Here is a 19,785-nt window from a genome sequence, read left to right on the forward strand (position 1 = left end):
TGGTCCAGCCGCTTTGGAATAGTTTAACAATTTCTTACACAAGTAAACATACTCTTAACAATCCAGCAATCACAGTCCTTGGTATTTACCCACATGAATTGAAAACTTGTACCCATAAAATACCTGTACATGGATGATTATTGAGGCTTTATTCATAATTGCCAAAACTCAGAAACTGTCATGATATCATTCGGTAGAGGAATGAAAAATTAAGCTGTGGTACATCCAGATAATGGAATATTATTCAGCGCTAAAAAGAAATGAGCTATCAAGCCACAAAAAGACATGAAGAAATTTAAATGCATAATACCAAGTGAAAGAAGCCAATCTGAAAAGGCTACACACTGTATGATTCCACCTATATGACATTCTGGAAAAGGCAAAACTATGGAGACAATAAAAAGATCAGTGGTTGCCAGAGGTTGGAGGGATAAATGGTTTTCTTTTTACTGTATTTTGAACATTTTGGATATATGTTATGAGACTTTGTATCCCATTTAATCTTTTTTTAGTTAGCATTCAGTCCCCCTGTTGAGGTGTAGTATGAGGGCTAGGTAGGTGTGTGTGTGTGTGTGTGTGTTTAGCTTCACACTGGGCACTACTACCATTACCCTGGCAAACTGGGGCACTGACTGACATTGCCTCTTTGTAGCAGATAGAGTAGAAGTTCAGCTTCCCCTTTACCCCTGCTGACAGGCAAAGTGGGGTATTGACTCACAGAATCTCTAAGAGGAGGCAGAAGATCAGCTCCCTGCAGGGCCCCGTGGACACCAGGGAGCGGGATATGGAGGCCTGACACACTGCTTTATTATTGCTGGTTTTTGGTGGATGCTTAGCTCCCGCTTGCCTGTCCGAAACCAGAGGAAGATTAGGGGATTAGAGGACCAGGGGAGAGGGGCAGAGTGTCCACCACCTTCCTCATACCACCTCATTCTGCCTGATTGATGGTGAAAAGGGGTGGAGGCTCAGCTCCCCTCTGGGCCCTGCTGACACCAGAGCAGAAAAAGAGTAGGGGTGCCCAAGAGCTCTGCTTAGGACCACTTTGTTAGTTTTATTACTTCCAGGTTGATGTAGGAGGTCACACAATGGGATGGGCCCCCCTGGAACACTAACCCTGACTTGCACCACCTTGTTCATTCTCAGCGATGTCAGAGCTGGTGGAGCCTCAGCTCCCCGCTGGGCCCCCTTGTGCCATGGAGGGGCGATGTGTGAAGCCTACTGGTGAGTAGCCTCACCTCTCACCCCGTCACTAAGTCTCACTGCTGCCGGTGGTTGTGGAGGATCAGAATGCTGTTGGATCTCACTGAAACTACTCTGATGGGGAATTGGAGCACTGCCTACTCCTACCAGGTGGGGAATGGAAGGCTGGCTCCCAGCTATGTCCTCTAATCAGCTGGGGGATTAGAGGAAAACCACCTGCTTCCATGTGATAGAGGAGGAGTGGATTGACTCTGTACTCTCCCCCACTGAAACCTTGGTGGGGGGGGCATGGTGTCTGTGCATGTGTGTGTGTATACATTTTAATGTTTGCATTTAACTGGAGTAGGGCAGGTGATGCAAAAAGGTTTTCTGTTGTTAGGCTATTCTTTTCCTTGTCCTTTGGCTAAGGACAGGCTTTTCTTTGAATTTTTTCTGTCTGTGCCTATTGGCAGTTTCAGGTTGTGGGCTTCTGCAATGCCCTGTTCCAGATAGGTGGGAGGCAATAAGGAAACTCAGAGAATGCATCCCCTTGTCATTCCACAAGTCCCAAGGCTCCTAGGCTTTCCTCTTTTCAGTGTCTTGCCATGTTTGTTGTGTTATGTCAAGGGATTCATAGTCGTAAGAGTATTTGGGAAGAATGGGACTACCATATCTTGGTGGAAAGAGCTGATCTACTTTTAAAAACTAATTTTTCAATTCCTTTTTCTCTGTAGCGCAGTTTGTAATCTACACACAGTATTCTCAATGCCCAGGTGACATCTGTATTCAGAATCTATGGAGCACTCCTTGATTCTCTAATCCTCTCACTTGTTTCTGATTGCCCTTGGCTTTAGTGGTCAGTCTTTGGCTGTTGCTTACAATTCACTCTGAGAGTTACATCCATTCCTTTTGATCCTTTGATGTTGAGTAGCTTCTGGACTATCTTCTTTATTCAATACCAAAGCTTTTGGAATAGTTAAAACCTGGGATAATTTTCAAACTCTTTCATTTTCAACTACAGATTTATAGTACTGATTGGCCATCACTTAACTATACTTAATGCTGTCCTATTTGGATTCATCTTAAGTAAATTTAAATGTTAAAAATGAGACTAGAAAGATAAAATTAGTTAATGTGCTACAAGTTCTTTATTAAAAAATCCTACCAATATATTTACCATTCTCCTATTTCTAACAAGCATATTTGTTTTAAAGTAGAAAGAAAAATGTAATATCCAGTATAGACATTTCACAAAGATTTTCTTCTAAATAAAAGGGTTTTAATCTATGAAGTACATGATTATAGTTTTTGTGCCTAGTCTTAGTCTTTGCATAGAGAATTGTTGATTCCAGAGTTCACCAGAGATGCCAAAACCAAGACTACAGAGAAAGAATACAACTAGATAACCTCTAAAAATAATTGTTTCAGGTACATAATGAAGGCCAATATTTCTTCAGTATTATAGAACAGAATTAAAATTAAAAATATATTGTGTTCTGTAATGATTGATATTTCACATTGGACCCCACCAAAATATCATATTTTTTTTCCTAGATACCCAAACTAGTCTCTTTAAGCATGCAGCAAACAGCAATTGTGTACCGTATCACCTTTTATTTTTGCAGCTCCACAGAAAAATGTTTATCTTTCAATTTCAGCAACTCCTGAACTCTTTTATTTATTTTTTTTGTCCTCTACCTGAGGGAGAGGACGAAGATTAACTGTGTAAAAGGAATATATCTTCTATCTCCTATCCCAGGGGTTCGTGAAACTGTCTGCACATTAGAACCAACTGGGGATTATGCAGGATTACTCAAGCACAGCTGTACTTCTGGAGATTCTGCTGTAACAGTGGAGTCTGGGCACGAATGTTTGTAATGTCTTACCAGAAGATTCTAGAAGCACCAATTAATCTCTTGCACCTTGTAAGTGTTACACCTATAATTGCCTTCATAAAACAGAGATGAATTAGATTGAAATATTGAGATTTTGGGAAGTATACATGTGCCTGCTATCAATAAGTATGACTGAATTAATTATGTTATCAAAAGAGCATAATTTTATTTTAAATAAAGAAATAATTTCAAGTTCAACTGAAAAAATCTAATTTTAGCATTTATATGTGCCTACTGGTCATTGTAATTTGCAAGCAAGATAGCTTTTAATTCTAAATAAGGTAAACAGGGTCTTTTCCCCCTCTCATTTACCTTTCTTCTTTTTTCTCCCTGGGATATTGATTTAGAGGTTCCCATACTCTAGATATTCTCTATGCAGCATCACTGAATGCGATATACTACAACTTTCTAAGTCTCTGTTAAGAATCTTAGGAACTCACATGTGATTTAAATCCATGTAGCTTGATCCAGTACTGAGTGGCCCATTTAATCTTATTGTAAGCAAGTATTTTGGAAAGCAAGATAGTTCAGAACTTGGAATCACACAAACATAATACCTATAAATTTGAATTCTTCCTCTGTATAACTACTTCATATCACGCAAATCCATTTGCCTCACTGGGGCTTGGTTTCCTAATTTAGTAAATTGATGTGTAGCTCCTCAGAGATGCTGTTCATATTAACCAATTAAGGTGGCAAATTTCCTTGATCATGCAAATTGATAGTGGAACTGTCACCATATCTTTTCTCTCTCGTGGATATTTACCAGAAGTATTAAAAAAATTGCCCAACTTAGTCAAATTATCACTAAAGACAACAAAGGAGCTGCCATATCCAAGGCTATACAGTGTATATAAGCACACTCTTAAGTGATATAGTGTATTAGTTCCCTGCTCTCACTAATTTATTGTATAACTAAAGAGACAAGAACATACAAGTATTAAATAACTGAAGGTGGAATGTGCTTTGTGTAATTAACAGGGTGAATTCAATAGAAGATGCATTATTTTTCTATTGCTACTGTAACAAATTACGACAAACCTAGCAGCTTAAAACAACACAAATTTATTATCTTAGAATTCTGGAAGACAGAAGTCCAAAATAAGTCTCATTGTACTAACGTTAAAGTGTCAGCAAGGCTAAATTCCTTTCTGGAGGCTCCAAAGTGAGAATTTTCCCACTTCTAGAGGCCACTTGCTTTTCTTGACTCATGGCCACTTCCTCCATCTTCAAAGCTAAGAACATAAGGCTAAGTCCACCTCATACTGCCATCTCTCTGTCTCTCTTCTGCCTCCCTCATCCATTTCTAAGGATCCTTGTGATTACATTGGGCCTGCTTGGAAAATGCAGAATAATCTCCCCTTAAAGTCAGCTGATTAGCAACCTTAATTTCATCCATAACCTTGATTCCCCTTTGCCATATAACCTAACATATCAACAGTTTCCAGGAATTAGGATATGGACATCTTGGCGGGTGAGGTGTGTGTGGAGGAAGGAGCCGGGGGCATTATTCCTCCTACCACAGAAGATGTGTGAGCAGAAGCAGAAGCTAGAAAGCAAGGTCCATATAGAAAAGAAGAGGAAGATACATCTGAGAAACTATTTTAGGATCAAGTTGTAGAGGTTTCTGAAAGACAAATGGAGGATTTTCGATTTTATCTAGAAGATCATTAGAAATGTTTGGCTGAAGAGAGAAATGATGAAAGCAAGCAGAATAAGAAGATAAAGGGAAAAGCAGTGTGCAAGTGAAATAAGAAGCAAAGTAGACCCGATGCAGGAGACCAGTTACGGGCTCTGGTGGTGGTTCAGGTGTCAGATGGTAATGACTTGGGTCAGTATGATAATCTGGCAGATAAGACGTGGAAATATAAATGGCTTTGTTCGTTGCAAACCTGGGAAATTAGGAAAATTGTTGGTACCCTTTATGGAAGTGGGAGATAATTCTCCACAGAAAACATCAAAGATAAGTAAAAATGTCTCAAATCCCATTATAAAATTTTCCGTGATCGGCTAAGTATTTTTTTAATTAAGACTACTTTTTTAGGAGAGAAGTTTGAGGTTCACAGCAAAATTGAGAGACAGGTACAGAGATTTCCCATATACCTCCTGCCACCACCGGTGAATGACTTCCCGCATTATCAACATCTTCCACCAGAGTGGTACATTGGTTACAACTGATGAACCTACATTGACACATTGTAACCATCTGAAGTTATGGTTTACGTTATGGTTCACTTTTTGTGTTATATATTCTGAATTTGTAAAAATGTATGACATGTACCCTCTGTTATGATATCATACATAGTATTTTCACTGCCCTAAAAATCCTCTGTGCTTTGCGTATTCATTCCTCCACCCCACCCCTGCAATACCTGGCAATCACTGATCTTCTTATTGTCTCCATAGTTTTGCCTTTTCTAGAAAGTCATGTAGTTGGAATCATACAGTACGTAGCCTTTTCGGATTGGCTTTTTTGGTTTAGTAATATGCATTTGAGTTTCCTTCATGTATTTTCATGCCTTGGTAGCTCATTTCTTTTCAGTGCTAAATAATATTTATTGTCTGGATGAACCATGGTTTATTTATCCATTCACATACTAAGGGACATCTCGGTTGCTTCCAGGTTTTGGCAATTAAATAAAGCTTTAATTCAATTTGGCAGTTGAAATAAGCTAATATAAACATCCATATTCAAGTTTTTGAGTAGACATCAGTTTTCAACAATTTGGGTAAATACCAAGGAGAGCTATTGTATGGTAAGAGTATGTTTAGTTTTGAAGAAACCTGTAAACTATCTACCAAAGTGTCTGTGCTATTTTGCATTCCCACCAGCAATGTATGAGAGTTCCTGCTGTGCCACCTTCTCATCAGCATTTGGTGTTGTCAGTGTCCAGATTACAGCCATTTAGCAGGTGCGTAGATGTATCTTACAGTTGTTTTATTTTGCATTTCCCTGAAGACATATGATGTGGAGCATCTTTTCAGATGCTTAGTTGCCATTTGTGTATCTTCTTTGGTGAGGTGTCTTTTAAGGTCTTTGACCCATTTTTTAATTGGGCAGTTTGTTTTCCTATTGTTGAGTTTTAAGAGTTCTTTTTATATTTTGGATAATAGTCCTTTATCAGACATGTCTTTTGCAAATATTTTCACCCAGCCTGTGGCTTTCCTTCTCATTCTCTTGATTTGTCTTTTATAGACCAGAAGTTTTTAATTTTTTTTTTTTAGGAAGATTAGCCCTGAGCTAACTACTGCCAATCCTCCTCTCTTTTTGCTGAGGAAGACTGGCCCTGAGCTAACATCCATGCCCATCTTCCTCTACTTTATATGTGTGACACCTACCACAACATAGCTTTTGCCAAGCAGTGCCATGTCTACACGTGGGATCCGAACCGGCGAACCCGGGGCCACCAAGAAGCAAAACATGTGAAGTTAACCGCTGCGCCACCGGGCCAGCCACAAAGTTTTTAATTTTAATGAAGTCCAGCTTATCAATTATTTCTTTCATGGATCGTGTCTTTGGTGTTGTGTCTAAAAAGTCGTCACCATACCCAAGGTCATCTAGGGTTTCTCCTATGCTATCTTCTAGGAGTTTTATAGTTTTGTGTTTTATGTTTAGGTCTATGATCCATTTTGAGTTAATTTTGGTGAAGGATATAGGATCTGTGTGTCTTGATTAATCTATTTGCTTGTGGCTGTCCAATTGTTCCAGAACCATTTGTTGAAAAGTATATCTTTGCTCCATTGTATTCCCTTTGCTTCTCAGCCAAAGATAAATTGACTATATTTATGTAGGCCTACCTCTGGATTCTCTTTTCTATTCCATTGATGTATTTTTCTATTCTTTTACCAGTACGACACAGTCTTAACTACTGTAGCTTTCAGTAAGTCCTGTCATTGGATAGTGTCAGTCTTCAGACTTTGTCCTCCTTCAATATTGAGTTGGCTATTCTGGGTCTTTTGCCTCTCCACATAAACTTTAGAATCAGTTTTTCCATCAAATAACCTGCTGGTATTTTGAATGGAATTGCATTGAATCTATAGATCAAATCAAGAAGAATTGATATCCTGACAATATTGAGTCTTCATATCCATGAACATGGGATATCTATTTATTTGGTTCTTCTTTGACATCTTTCATCAGGTTTTTATAATTTTCCTCATAGAGAGCTAGTACATATTTTGTTAGATATGTACCTAAATATTTCATTTTTGGAGTCCTAGTGTAAGTGGCATTGGGTTTAAAATTTCAAATTCTGTTTGTTTATTGCTTGTATATAGGAAAACAATTGACTTTTGTACGTCAACCTTGTATCCTGCAGCATAGCTATAATCACATATTAGTTCCATTTTTTTTGTTGATTCTCTTTGATTTTCTGCATAGGTGATCATGTCATCTGTGAACAAGGCAGTTTTATTTCTTCCTTCCCAATCTGAATGCCTTTTACTTCCTTTTCTTGACTTATTGCATTAACTGGAACTTGCAGTATAATGTTGAAAAGGAGTTGTGATCTTATTGAGAAAGCTTCATGTTTCTCACAATTAAGTATGAAGTTAGCTGTAGGTTTTTTGTAGATATTTCTTTATCAAGTTGAGGAAGTTCTCCTCTATTCCTAGTTTACTGTAGTTTTTCCCCAGTGAGTTGGTGAAGTGTTTTGTCAAGTTTTTTTCTGCATCTATTGATATAATCAGGTGATTTTTTCTTTTTTAGCCTATTGATGTGATAGATTACATTAATTGATTTTTGGATATTGAACTAGCCTTGTATACTTGGGATAAATTCCACTTAGTTTTTGTGCATAATTCTTCCTGTACATTATTAGATTTTATTTGATAATATTTTGTTGGGGAGTTTTGCATCTATGTTCATTATAGATATTGATCTATAGCTTTCTTTTCTTGTAATATCTTTGCTTGGTTTCAATATCAGAGTAATGCTAGCATCATAGAATGAGTTAGGAAGTGCTCCTTCTGCCTCTGTCTTCTGAAAGAGATTGTAGAGATTTAGCATAATTTCTTCCTTAAATGTTTGGTAGAATTCACCAGTGAGCCCATCTGCAGCTGGTGCTTTCTGTTTTGGAAGGTTATTTATAATTGATTCAATTTCTTTAATAGATATTGGCCTATTCAGATTGTCCATTTCTTCTTGTATTTTACAGGAACTCATCTAGGTTATGAAATTTGTGGGCATAGAGTTGCTCACAGTATTCATTTATTTTCCTTCTAATGTCCATAGAATATGCACTGGTGTCCTCTCATTTCTGGTATTAAAAATGTGTGTCCTCGTGCTTTTTTTCTTAGTTAGCTTGGTTAGAGGCCTATTGATGTTTTTCGTCTTTTCAAAGAATGTGCTTTTGTTTTCATTGATTTTTCTATTGATTTCCTGTTTTCAATTTTACTGATTCCTGCTCTAATTCTTATTCTTTTCTTCTGCTTATTTTGAATTTAATTCACTCTTCTTTTTCTAGTTTCCTGAAAAGTAGGATCGTAGGCTATTGATTTTAGATCTTTCTTCTTTTCTAATATATACATTCAATGGTATAAATTTCCTGAGAATCACTGTTTTTGTGGCATCTCACAAAATTTGATATTTTCATTTTCATTTAGCTTAAAATATTTTTTAATTCCTCTTGAGATTTCTTTTGGGGCCCATGTAATATTTAGAGATGTGTTGTTTATAATCCACGTATTTGGGGACTAAGTATTTCTTTAAAAATAAATAGGACATTTTAGTCTATATTTCTATGGTGCTTGCACACATTATTTCTATTTTGCTAATACCACAATTATTTCTAAAGGACTTATGGTCTTCAGTTGATACTGCCCAATCTTCATCTTTAGCAATGAGTTTCTCTCACTATCAGATGGTGAAACATAGCCACAGGCAGCCTAGTTGATGTACATTATTCTGGAAGAGTGCTTAGAAGGTTTAAATCATCTTTATTTTAGATAAGCTGACTTATGGAAGCAGTACTAGGGAACAATCTAAGTTGGAGATAACTATAAAATAGTACCGATGGCATTTCAACCTTAGAGAAGAAATCTCCTGGGACTTTGTTACTCCAAGTGTAGTATATGGACCAGAAACATCAGCATTACCTGGGAGCTGGTCAGAAATGTACAATCTTGGGCTCCATTTTGGATGTTCTGAGTCGGTCTACATTTTACTAGAGTCCTAGGTAATTCATTTGCACATTAAAATTTGAGAAACACTGGTCTAGGGATAACAGCTAAAACTGAAAATCTCTCTGGACCAAACAAACATGTCTGAAATTGGGTAAGGGCAACATAGCTTTTGACATTTGTAAGAGAGAAAACTGGGGAACAGTCACCCAGAACAATTCTCCTCTTGGTAAGATGCACTGATTGCTTAATCAGAGCATTAGGCACTATTTTAATGGGCAAATTAGTAATTTTACATCTTCAAAAGAGAGAAAATAGATATTTTAAAAATCTTCCAAAAATATTAAATGTAATCAAATCAAAGGATTTCACTTCTAGCTTTCAACAGAATAAAATGTATTTTTTATTACCACATGAAGTGCTTTTTAACTATTATAGAATAAACCCCAATTATAGTTTTTATCTGAGTGGATGATCAGATAAACCAGTATATGATATCATAATTTCATAAATTTGGGAAATATGCAATTAGTCATTAAAAATTTTAAAAAGTTGACTTAGATCATCTTGAGTTCCTCTTTTGCTTCTCCATAAGAGAGGTCCTCTCAATTGGTCTGTTGGGTCTGAGATACAAGTACTTTCTTTCATAGAAAATTAAATTCCCATTTAGAAATGTCTTGCTGGCAAGACTCATCTTTGTCACTCACTTACCAGATATTCTTGAGAATGACCCATTTTCAATACACTAGTTGAGGAATGCTTTTACATTTAAAGTATACAATTACATAGTAATTACCAATTTGTTGTATACACAAAATAAAAACTAATTATTTAAAATACTGTTCATTTCCCACTTGCAATCATGATACTCAAACACAGTTCCACTGGAAATTAAGCACATTCTTTAAGTAGATTTTAATGTGTGCTGACATAAGAAAAGAGTGGTAAAACAAAACTTCTCTTTATGATATGATAAGTATGCCTTATTTCAAAAAGCCCTGGGCATTTTTTAATTTTATAAAATCCATTAAGGATATTTTCTTGAATGGAAGATTTTGCTGGAGTTTTATTGTCTTACACTCAAAAAAGATTGAAGTGGAGAAATGCTTTGGCTTAATGAGAAAGTGATGTAACTAGACAACATGTCATGAGATTTGTGTATGCACAATTAAACATGTTGAACATAGAGAGTATGTAATTATTACACAGGATAAAGAGAAGATCCAAGTTAGATAAGAATTCTTCTACTACATTACTGAGTCCCTTCCCCCAACCCCACCTTCATATTCCTTAACTATTTTACTTCCCTGTGTTTAACATGAACTTAACTGACCTTATGCAATTCATCAGTGGTTTTGTGACAGCAGATCACAGACTGTTAACAAAGTTGTTGGAGCATCTCAAAAGAAATGTGCTATTAAAAATACACTGTTAAGAAGAAATATGTCCGGATATGACAAAAGAGATGGAGACACCCATATGTTCAAAACACAGAGTCTAACCAAGCCACTGAACATTTCAAAGCCACCCTTCAGCATTCAAAAGAAGATTTAGAGTCATTACACAGGCACATTCTGAGCTGTATATCTTTAGGAAGTGCTGACTCAAAGGCTCTCAGAGAATTCTGTTTTAACATAATCAGTTCTGGTTGATGTGTCCTTAGATATCACGCCATGATCCAACTGCACACAATGCTATCCATTCCAGCTGATTGGTCTTTGCCAACCTTTGTCACAGCCCTGAATGCTTGCTTTTGACCAAGAATAGGCTCAGCGCACTGAATACTATTAGATCCCTGCTTCATAGAGCGGTTATTCTCAGCCTTGGGAAAGAAAACATTTGGCCAATGCAGCTAAAATCTGGAAATCGGTCTCAGTGATTCCTTTTCTACAGATGTAACGATGATTGGGGATAGTGATAGTGGACATATTACTAGTAAAATAATAAAAGTAAAGATATCTTTCATTTATGTTACACTTAGTGTTTACAGAGGGCTTTACAAATATGCAACATAAATCAAGGATGAAAAGCTAATTAAGTATCCTCACAGTTTAAGCTTAGCTTATTCTGTTCCCTTTATCCTCTCTAAAATTTTTCCCAATTTCTATTCTTAACTATTTCTCTATTTTTTAAATAAGGAAATGCTTTGCTCAAGTTCTGGTTTGGGGTAATTCTTCCTGTTGTCACTATTCAGAAATTTGGTAACCAGTGTTAACTGTAAATGATGCAAATTGCTACAATGTGGCCAGCTCAAATGATAAAAGTTAAATAAGTAACTGAAACAGTCTATATTATAAAACTTCCTAACCAAATTTCATCATGAACCTTTTAGAATGAATGCATGTACATAATGACAAATAAAAATGGCAAGCAATAGGATATATTGGAGTATATGAGGAAGCCATTTGGTATAAACCTAATTCGGCCTGACTTCTTTTTTTTTTCCTCCAAAAGGGCCTGACTGGCTATTGAGCACGCATTGCATATCTGCTTAGACATTTCCTTTGGCCAGAACAAAGGCCCTTGAGATAAAGATGCAACTTCCCCCAGACATTAGCATTTTTCTTTAGGCTAGGAACTGATTGCTGCACTCACCTCCCAGCTCACCTGTGACCACCCAGCTGGGGACAACAGACTGCCACCCTGCTGTGTTCACAGAGACAGAAGACCTACCTGCTATTTCCATCAGTCGCTGTGCCGACAGAGCAGTCTCGCGACTATTGTGGGAGGGACATTTCAATCCTATGTGAAACATCCTCTTAGAGGGTATATAACCACCCTTATACCCCCACTTCTTTGGAGTGCTCTGTTCCTTTGTGGAAAGACTCTCCCGGGTTATAATCCTCAGATTTAAGCTCAGAATAAACTCACCCAAATTTTCATTTATAGATTGGATATGGATTATTTTCGTCGACAATAATATTTCCTCAAAAATATCAAGAAAATATAAACACATCAACAGATTTATTGCATGTCTATGTACAAAAACCTGTGTTACATGGAACAGGGATATGAAAATGAATGTAATTAAAGCACTTCCTTTCCAGGGGTGTACACGCTACTATAGTGACTTCTAATCCAAAACATCTTAGACCAGGAAATCAAAGATCTAATGGTTATGGGAAATATAACTTTATGGGAGTCATACATTTACTTGTTGTAAGTCTTCTTAGGCTAATTAAAATATCAAGAGCACCAAGCACTTCTATAGTGATACCATGTGCCAGGCAGGAACCATTCTAAGTGCTTTATATATATGAATACATTTAATCCTCACAGTGACATTATGTGGATAAAATTATTTTCCAATTATCACATATGAGGAATAGAGGCATAAAAAGGTTAAATAAACTGTCCATGGTCACATGTCTAGTAAGTTGCAGAGCCAGGATAGAAAACCAGTCTCCAGCTTTCCTCCTCTTCACTAAGGTGCTATACCATCCCTTGGGTTTCTTTGTCCTTGAATCTATTTAGGATTACCAGAATCTCCAATTGACTCTTATCTAGGAGAAAAAAATAATGAGAATTGAACTGTTACTTATTGTGAGTAAATTCTCTGTATAGACTTTGTTTGTCAAATTTCAAAGTTCATGGAGTGGGGAGTGAATAGTAAAAGAGATTTTTGGTGGTACAAAAAAAAAAGGTTGTAATTCACTAGTCAATGTGAAGGTGACTGGCTCACTTGTTTTGGAGAAGCTATTATACTATTTGACTACTGATATCTATTTTGGATGTAAAGACAATGTGTGTCGGAGGGTGGGGGGGTGGAAATGGATATTGTGGTTCTTTTTAGCTCAGAGAGAAGCGACAGAATGGAGATGTCATTTCAGAGACCTTTGAAAATCACTCTGGGAGTAGCCCCTCTAACAGCACAATTCTCAAGAGCTTGTGAGATTCTGCACTCACTGGGAAAGGAGACTTGCAGCCTTATTCTAAAGACCAGTCTGACATGGGATAGAAACGCAGCTAGTTGATGATGAAGCTGGTAGATAGGAGAAGATTAGACTCTTATCTCTTCATTTTCTCAAACTCTTCCTTAAATTATTCCCCAGAAGACACTTAATTCAAGCTCAGAGACCCAGATAGCTGTCTTGTCCTGTCCGAAAATTGACTTTCACAAGTAAAGTCATCAGTTCTGAGTTTAAAGCACAAGCTTCTAGGTCGAAATTATAAGAAGGGAAGATTCCATTTAAATATGTGATTTTCTTTGAAACATTCCCTTTGGTAATTTAACATTCAGCTACCCCGACCCTTCTTTCATGCAGAGTCAGCAGGCATAATTTTGTTAGCTGTTCTTCATCTCATGTCCCATGAAACTCCTGCATACTTCACTTGCCTTCTGTTGTCCCCTTTCAAATTTGAACAATAATCTTTCCTTATGCAGACTCATTTCCACGTGGAGTTCCATTACGACCCCTGGAATGAGAAAATAGCCTTAACTGATTGATATATGTGCTCAGACTTTTTATGTTGCCAAGCATTATCCAGATGTTATCAGTGATAACAGTTTCATAAACTATAACTTTAACAATCTGCAGTTTGAAATATGCCTTCCAGGATGCACAAATTACAAAATATTAAAAAAATTACAAAACATTCACATATATGTTGATTTTTCAATATTTTATATATTGGATATATATTCAATTTTAAATATAATTGAATATTTGTTGTAATATATATGTTATGTACATATACACACACACACACACACACACACACTTCTTCACATATGAAGCAAATGTATATTCCTTGGAAAATCCAAGAATGCATACAAAAGAGGGGGTTATAAACAAACACATACACAAAAATTTATGAGGGCTATTCATTTAAACAGGAAGAAAGGAGCAAGGAGAAGAAGAGGGAAAGAAAATGACAGGGAGTGATAGGAGGAAGGAAGTCAAAAAGAAAGAAGGATTGTCCGTGTCAAAAAAAAATATTTGTAATGACTAGCCAATAACTAGATACATGCCTCATTAATGGAATGTTCCCATCATACAAGATACATATTATAAAGCTGTTGGAATGAAATATAGGATGCAAAGGTAGTTATTTAATTTGCTAATAGATGTTTGATTATGTATTTAATTAATTATATTTTTATTTCTTCTGACCTAAGATATCATGAAGAGAAATACTTATCTTTCCTGATTCATCTAAACTTACTACAGGATTATTATATTGATGTCCCCTAAGGGAGGATATGAAACATTACCCTCCTCCTCCACAAACAACCCCCATCAAAATATTATAATAATAATTCAAATCATTTGGAAAAATTTGATTCATACCATGTTGGAACCATAGCTGACTGTATAAACAGTGCCATGTCTTTATTTCTGATGAAGATTTTCTTCTTTAATCCTTCAATCCATTCGGGAAGCTGCAAAGCATCTGGAGAAATGGAAGCAATAAGTGATAAGACCTAGTTTGAGAGATTCTTACTTAAAGTCCGATTTCTGTGACAGTACAGATTGTTCCCTATGGTATGAGGCTAGGAACAGCTGATAAAAATCTTTTATACATGCATATGTTCACACACACATACATGATTAATCATATTTGTATGTGATATACACTTAGGCACATACATACACTTATAACATTCAAATTGGTGATTAATGGGTATTAAATGCTTGAAATGAAGTATCTTAAACATATCAAGACATATTAAATGAAATAATATGAATTTGACCCACGTTTTATGATGATAAATATTGTTTTAATTTTTATTGAAAGTATATCAAACCTTAAATAAACACTCATACAAATAGACTCTTATGACAGCATTATTGAATGAAGAGTACTTTACTTTTGGCAAACACTTTTCATGCCAGCTGCAGAATACACTATACTAATTACCTTTTTTCAACTCAGATTTTCCTGCTGCATGTAGCAAAACGACCTCAGAAATCCTAGTCCTAATAGCTCCCTGCCTTACCCCCTAGTTTGATACTCACTTGGTTGTTTGCATTGGTAACGTTAACCTTTTGGACATCGGTTGAATTCTAAGCTGCTAGAGACCAGTGGTTGGTGTTTAGATGGGGAGTTTTACATGTGGAAACACTTGGAAGAGTATCTGGCTCCAAAATACAAGACTGAGTTCCATCACACCAGTACACCGATACTAAGGAGAAACCTCAACTGAGGGAAATCAGGGCTACAGATTAAAAGTCAGGCTTCTGTATATCTTAATCACATTATTTATATATAAGCAAGAGAAATGAAACCTAGGGATAAACGTTACACCACAGGCATAATTTTCTTTCCAATATATTTCTAAGGAAGGGATTAGAGAATAAAAGAAGAGTGAGACAGATAAATTTTTTTCCTGTTTATGTTCACGTGAACCTTTTAGAGGCTTCTTAGTTTTTCATAGATTTCTTAGTTGAGACTAGATGATTTGGAGATGTTGTAACAATGGAAATTTGAAAACATGGAAGTTGAAATGCAAGTTTGTAACAACATAATTTCAAAAAGAAAGTTGAAATAGGAGAAAAATAACGTCAATAGCACCACTTTTAAAATCTATGCTTGGCTTTACATTTCAAATATGAAGGATGTATACTACCATGGTTTGAATTTGGAAGACCCCACAACGAGTGAGTGAAGTTTGAACAATCTAATGAGTCATTAGCTTCATGGTAAGCACTGTTCGCCTTCTCTCCATTGACCATTTCACACCTCCAGGTCTTAATTGGATAGATACCTCTGGCACTTAAAGATTATGAAATTGGTTTCAGAAAGGGCATTCCTTAATTTCTTTTTATGTAGTCGTTAGCTCTAAAGATCAGTATTATTTGAAAATACAAAATATCAGGTTTTATGTGATTCCCAGTCATTTCTTACTGTTGCAATGTCTATATTCTTTAATAATTGTTTTCATCATGTCCAATTTATCATTTTTTAAGATACGCAAGTTATGCACAATTATGTGTAACCCCTAAAAACAGCAATATTTTAAGGATTTTTTTAATTTAAAAAGTCTATAATAAATTGACATTGGAAATTCAGAAGCACTTGTTATTCTTTTCAATTTCAATTTATTTTATCTCCTATTTTGTATGTTTCAGCTACTTTATTCTCTAGAAAATGCTAAGGGATGAATAACAGGTAGATATATGAATGCCTCTACTTTTGTAAGGAGTCTTGTCATGCTAAGCAACCAATTTTATAATAATTTATTTCTCAATTGATACATTAGTTACTTGAATTAACTTAGCCACTTGGATTTTAAGACTAGGTAACCTAGAGAATGGGCTACACTTCAATAAAGCAAAGACAAACCTAGAAAAAAACAAGAAGACTTCTTTACCATTTGCTTCTGATATGTTTCAAAGATGATGTAGTTAAGAAGTAAATTAAATTAGGACTATGATAGTAGAATGGAGTATAGATTCTAGAGAGATATTAATGCCCCATGCACTTAACCCCAAGAGACAAGGTCATCTAGTATGAAGGCTAAGAACATGCGTTTTGGGGTCTGGCATCTGAGTTTGATTTTTAGTTCTGCAACTTTCTGTTTGTTCAAGTTATTTTACCTAAGACTCATCTAAAAAATGGAAATAATGCTTGTCTCTTTAGGCCTGTGGTGAATATGCAATGAAATAATGCATATAAAAACTCTTAATAGACTGCCTAGCACAAAATAAGTACAATTATTAAATTATTAACCTGAAAAAAGATTTTATTCCGAAGGAAGTGAAGTGTAGCGAGGTTGCTAAGTAGAATCTGTATTTGGCTTCTGATCAACATACCTGGCCAATGTCTCTCTTTAGATTCCTCATAATATCCATGCTTTAGCAATAGATACCACTGTCATGTTATTAGGAAATGTTTGCAAAGCCCATCCGTTATCAACTGGAATGAATACCTGGACCATCTAGTTATATCTGCATTGATCACAGAGACAGCTGAGAAGTGACTGTCATCTCATGCATGTTCATCACCTCCCCCATCTAAACTGCTCTCTTCATTTTCTTCCTATTCAGGGTCTCCTACCTCAGCAGCATCTCGTGGTAGGTCATCCACTTCTGTCTTCTCATTTTTATCACAGAAATCTGAAGCTGAAAATATCCCTGAAAATCAGCTGGTTTATCCTATTGTTCCTTTAAAACCTGAAGAAAACAAACAAAATAAAACTATGATATCAAGGAGAAAAAGAACCTTTCTACACAGATACTTGAGAAGACTTTACTAAAAGAAGGTACTCATCTAATTTGTTCTTCTCATGAGGCAAGTCTATTTTATATTTTTATATATTGGCTCTTATTAAGAGTATATAGCAGTGGTGGGACACATTAGCAGCAGGCCCTGGTCACTACTCTGTTTTTACAAGTTCAACTCCATATGTAAGTATACCACATGGTATTTGTCTTTCCGTGTCTGGCTTATTTCATTCAGCATAATGCCTTCTAGGTTCATCCATGCTGTTGCAAATGGCAAGATTTCCTTGCTTTTTATGGCTGAAAATATTCCTCTGTGTGTGTGTGTGTATCACATTTTCTTTATCTGTTTATTCACTGATGGACGCTTAGGTTGTTCCCATGTCTTGCCTATTGTGAATAATGCTGTAATGAGCCTGGAGTCATATATCCCTTCAAGATACTGATTTCATTTCCTTCGGATGTATATCCAGGAATGGGATTGCTGTATCTTATGGTAGTTCTACTTTTAATTTTTTTGAGGAACCTTCATAATTGCTGTGCTAATGTAAATTATATACTATACAAGAGTTCTCTTTTTTCCACATCCTCACCAACATTATCACTTGTCTTTTTCATATTAGCCATCCCAACATGTATGAGGTAATATCTCATTGTGGTTTTGATTTGCATTCCCCTGATGATTGGTGATGTTGAACATCTTTTCATGTACTTGTTGGCCATTTGGATATCTTCTTTGGAAAACTATGTCAGGAACTCTTACATCTCAATAGGAAAAAAGCAAATAATTTGATTTAAAAAATGGACAAAGGACCTGAATTGACCAATGCTATTTCAATCTGAAAATTATAGTCCTCTTGATGACAAATGCCTAAATATCAGAGAGTTCTCCTGGTATCTCCCACTGTCATACTCTTCACCTGGGTGCTATACCACCTCTTAAGTTTCTCTTCAGCTGGTCTCTTCTTGCTAACGTCCCACACAGCCTGTTGCTCTTGGGGTCATGTCATCCTGGCTTAAGCTTGGCTACATAAGTCCACATCCTCTTAATCTAAGGGAAAACTCATATCCTTTCCCACCAAATACTGGAAATAAGAGCCATCCTCTGTGGAGCCCTCTCTCTTTGTTCTGACTCCCAGCTAATACTAGCCAGTCTTTAACTATTTCTTGTCCAGTGAGAGTCAGGCATGAGTTTCTACACCTCTGAGTTCTTTGGATGCTTCCTTGAAGTTCTATTCAGGTGGCTTAAGTTGAAAAGAAGCACATCCTCCCCCCAGGAAATGGGAGAGGAAAAGCATAGCACTCCCAAATTTTTCTCCAGGAAATCCTCATTCATCAGTCCTCACTCATTAATTTACTAGCCTCCTCTTATATATAGGCTGAAGGTGATGATGGGTTAAGTGTTGCAGAACCAATTTGGGCCGGTTTCCAACAAGTTCTACGTAGACGGTCTAGCACCTCTGTAGAATGTGTGGGCACTTAACACCCACACAGGTCAAACCCCAGCCACACAGCCAAAACATTGGGAAATTTCTCACTTACTGCCCTGCTACAGTTATGTGAAGGCAGCTGAACCAGGTAGATCCTTCCTATTAGGGCCAAGACACTGACTCCCTTAGAAGGAGCTGGCAGGTGAACAGCAAGCTAACCAAACTGGAACTAAGTATTTATGAATTGTGTTTGCGTACTCTTCCTAACTTTCTTTTAATCATTTCATGAGCATTTATCATCTGCATATATTTGGCAAGCACCAGGAGCTATTCTTAATAATTTTAATCAGTAAAAAAGACCATCTTTGCTTTTGAAGAGGAATTATTTTAGAGACCTTTTGCTCTAAAGCAACACTTCTAAAATTTATGTAGGCCGTTAAGAAGAGAATAAAAGCATAGCCTTCAGTGTTGGAGAATACATTCTGAAGTAGCGAACAGCTCTAGTCTTCAATATTCAGTGAAATACTTATACCATGAGGGTACATGAAGAATTCACAAGGAGTATGCAAAAAGGAATATTTTAAAGGAGTCCATTTGCAGATCTTCAACCCTTGTGTGTACACGTAACCACAATTGATATGCCCAAGAAGCAACACGTAGTCAAGTTTTGCTCCCTTTCCTAACTTCCTTTCATAATTTTTCCTTTCCAACTCAGATCTTATTTCTTATCTTCCAGATTTTACCATCTTCCATCATTCTAGGAGGCAAAAACTCCAGAAGAGCAAAATATAGCAATGCTTTTCAAAATGTTGCTTTTGATTTTGAAAAGGTGAATGACTCTGATGAATGGATGACAAATAATGAATATTTTATGGTTCAGTGGTTTCCAACTATTTGTATCCAACATAAGTTAAAGGAGCACATAATTGAGTTGTCGTCTGACAAGTTATAGAATCGTTTTTGATGATAGATCACGCTGTGGTTTTAAGTATATGA

The 19,785-nt window shown here is 36.4% G+C and overlaps 1 long non-coding RNA gene across 1 annotated transcript in view; it reads right to left on the minus strand.

Annotated features, from left to right (window-relative positions):
- Nucleotides 1–12,136: 12,136 nt before the first annotated feature.
- The window catches only part of LOC123289948 (uncharacterized), a 66,270-nt gene continuing 58,621 nt past the window's right edge, over nt 12,137–19,785 (minus strand). The window contains exons 2-4 of the long non-coding RNA XR_006534225.2: nt 17,196–17,311; nt 14,486–14,588; nt 12,137–13,610 (exon numbers count right to left, since the gene is read on the minus strand). This is a non-coding gene — a long non-coding RNA (uncharacterized lncRNA). The remainder of the gene's footprint in view (nt 13,611–14,485; nt 14,589–17,195; nt 17,312–19,785) is intronic.

Source organism: Equus asinus, chromosome 9 (assembly GCF_041296235.1).
Source record: "Equus asinus isolate D_3611 breed Donkey chromosome 9, EquAss-T2T_v2, whole genome shotgun sequence".
NCBI classification, from domain to species: domain Eukaryota; kingdom Metazoa; phylum Chordata; class Mammalia; order Perissodactyla; family Equidae; genus Equus; species Equus asinus.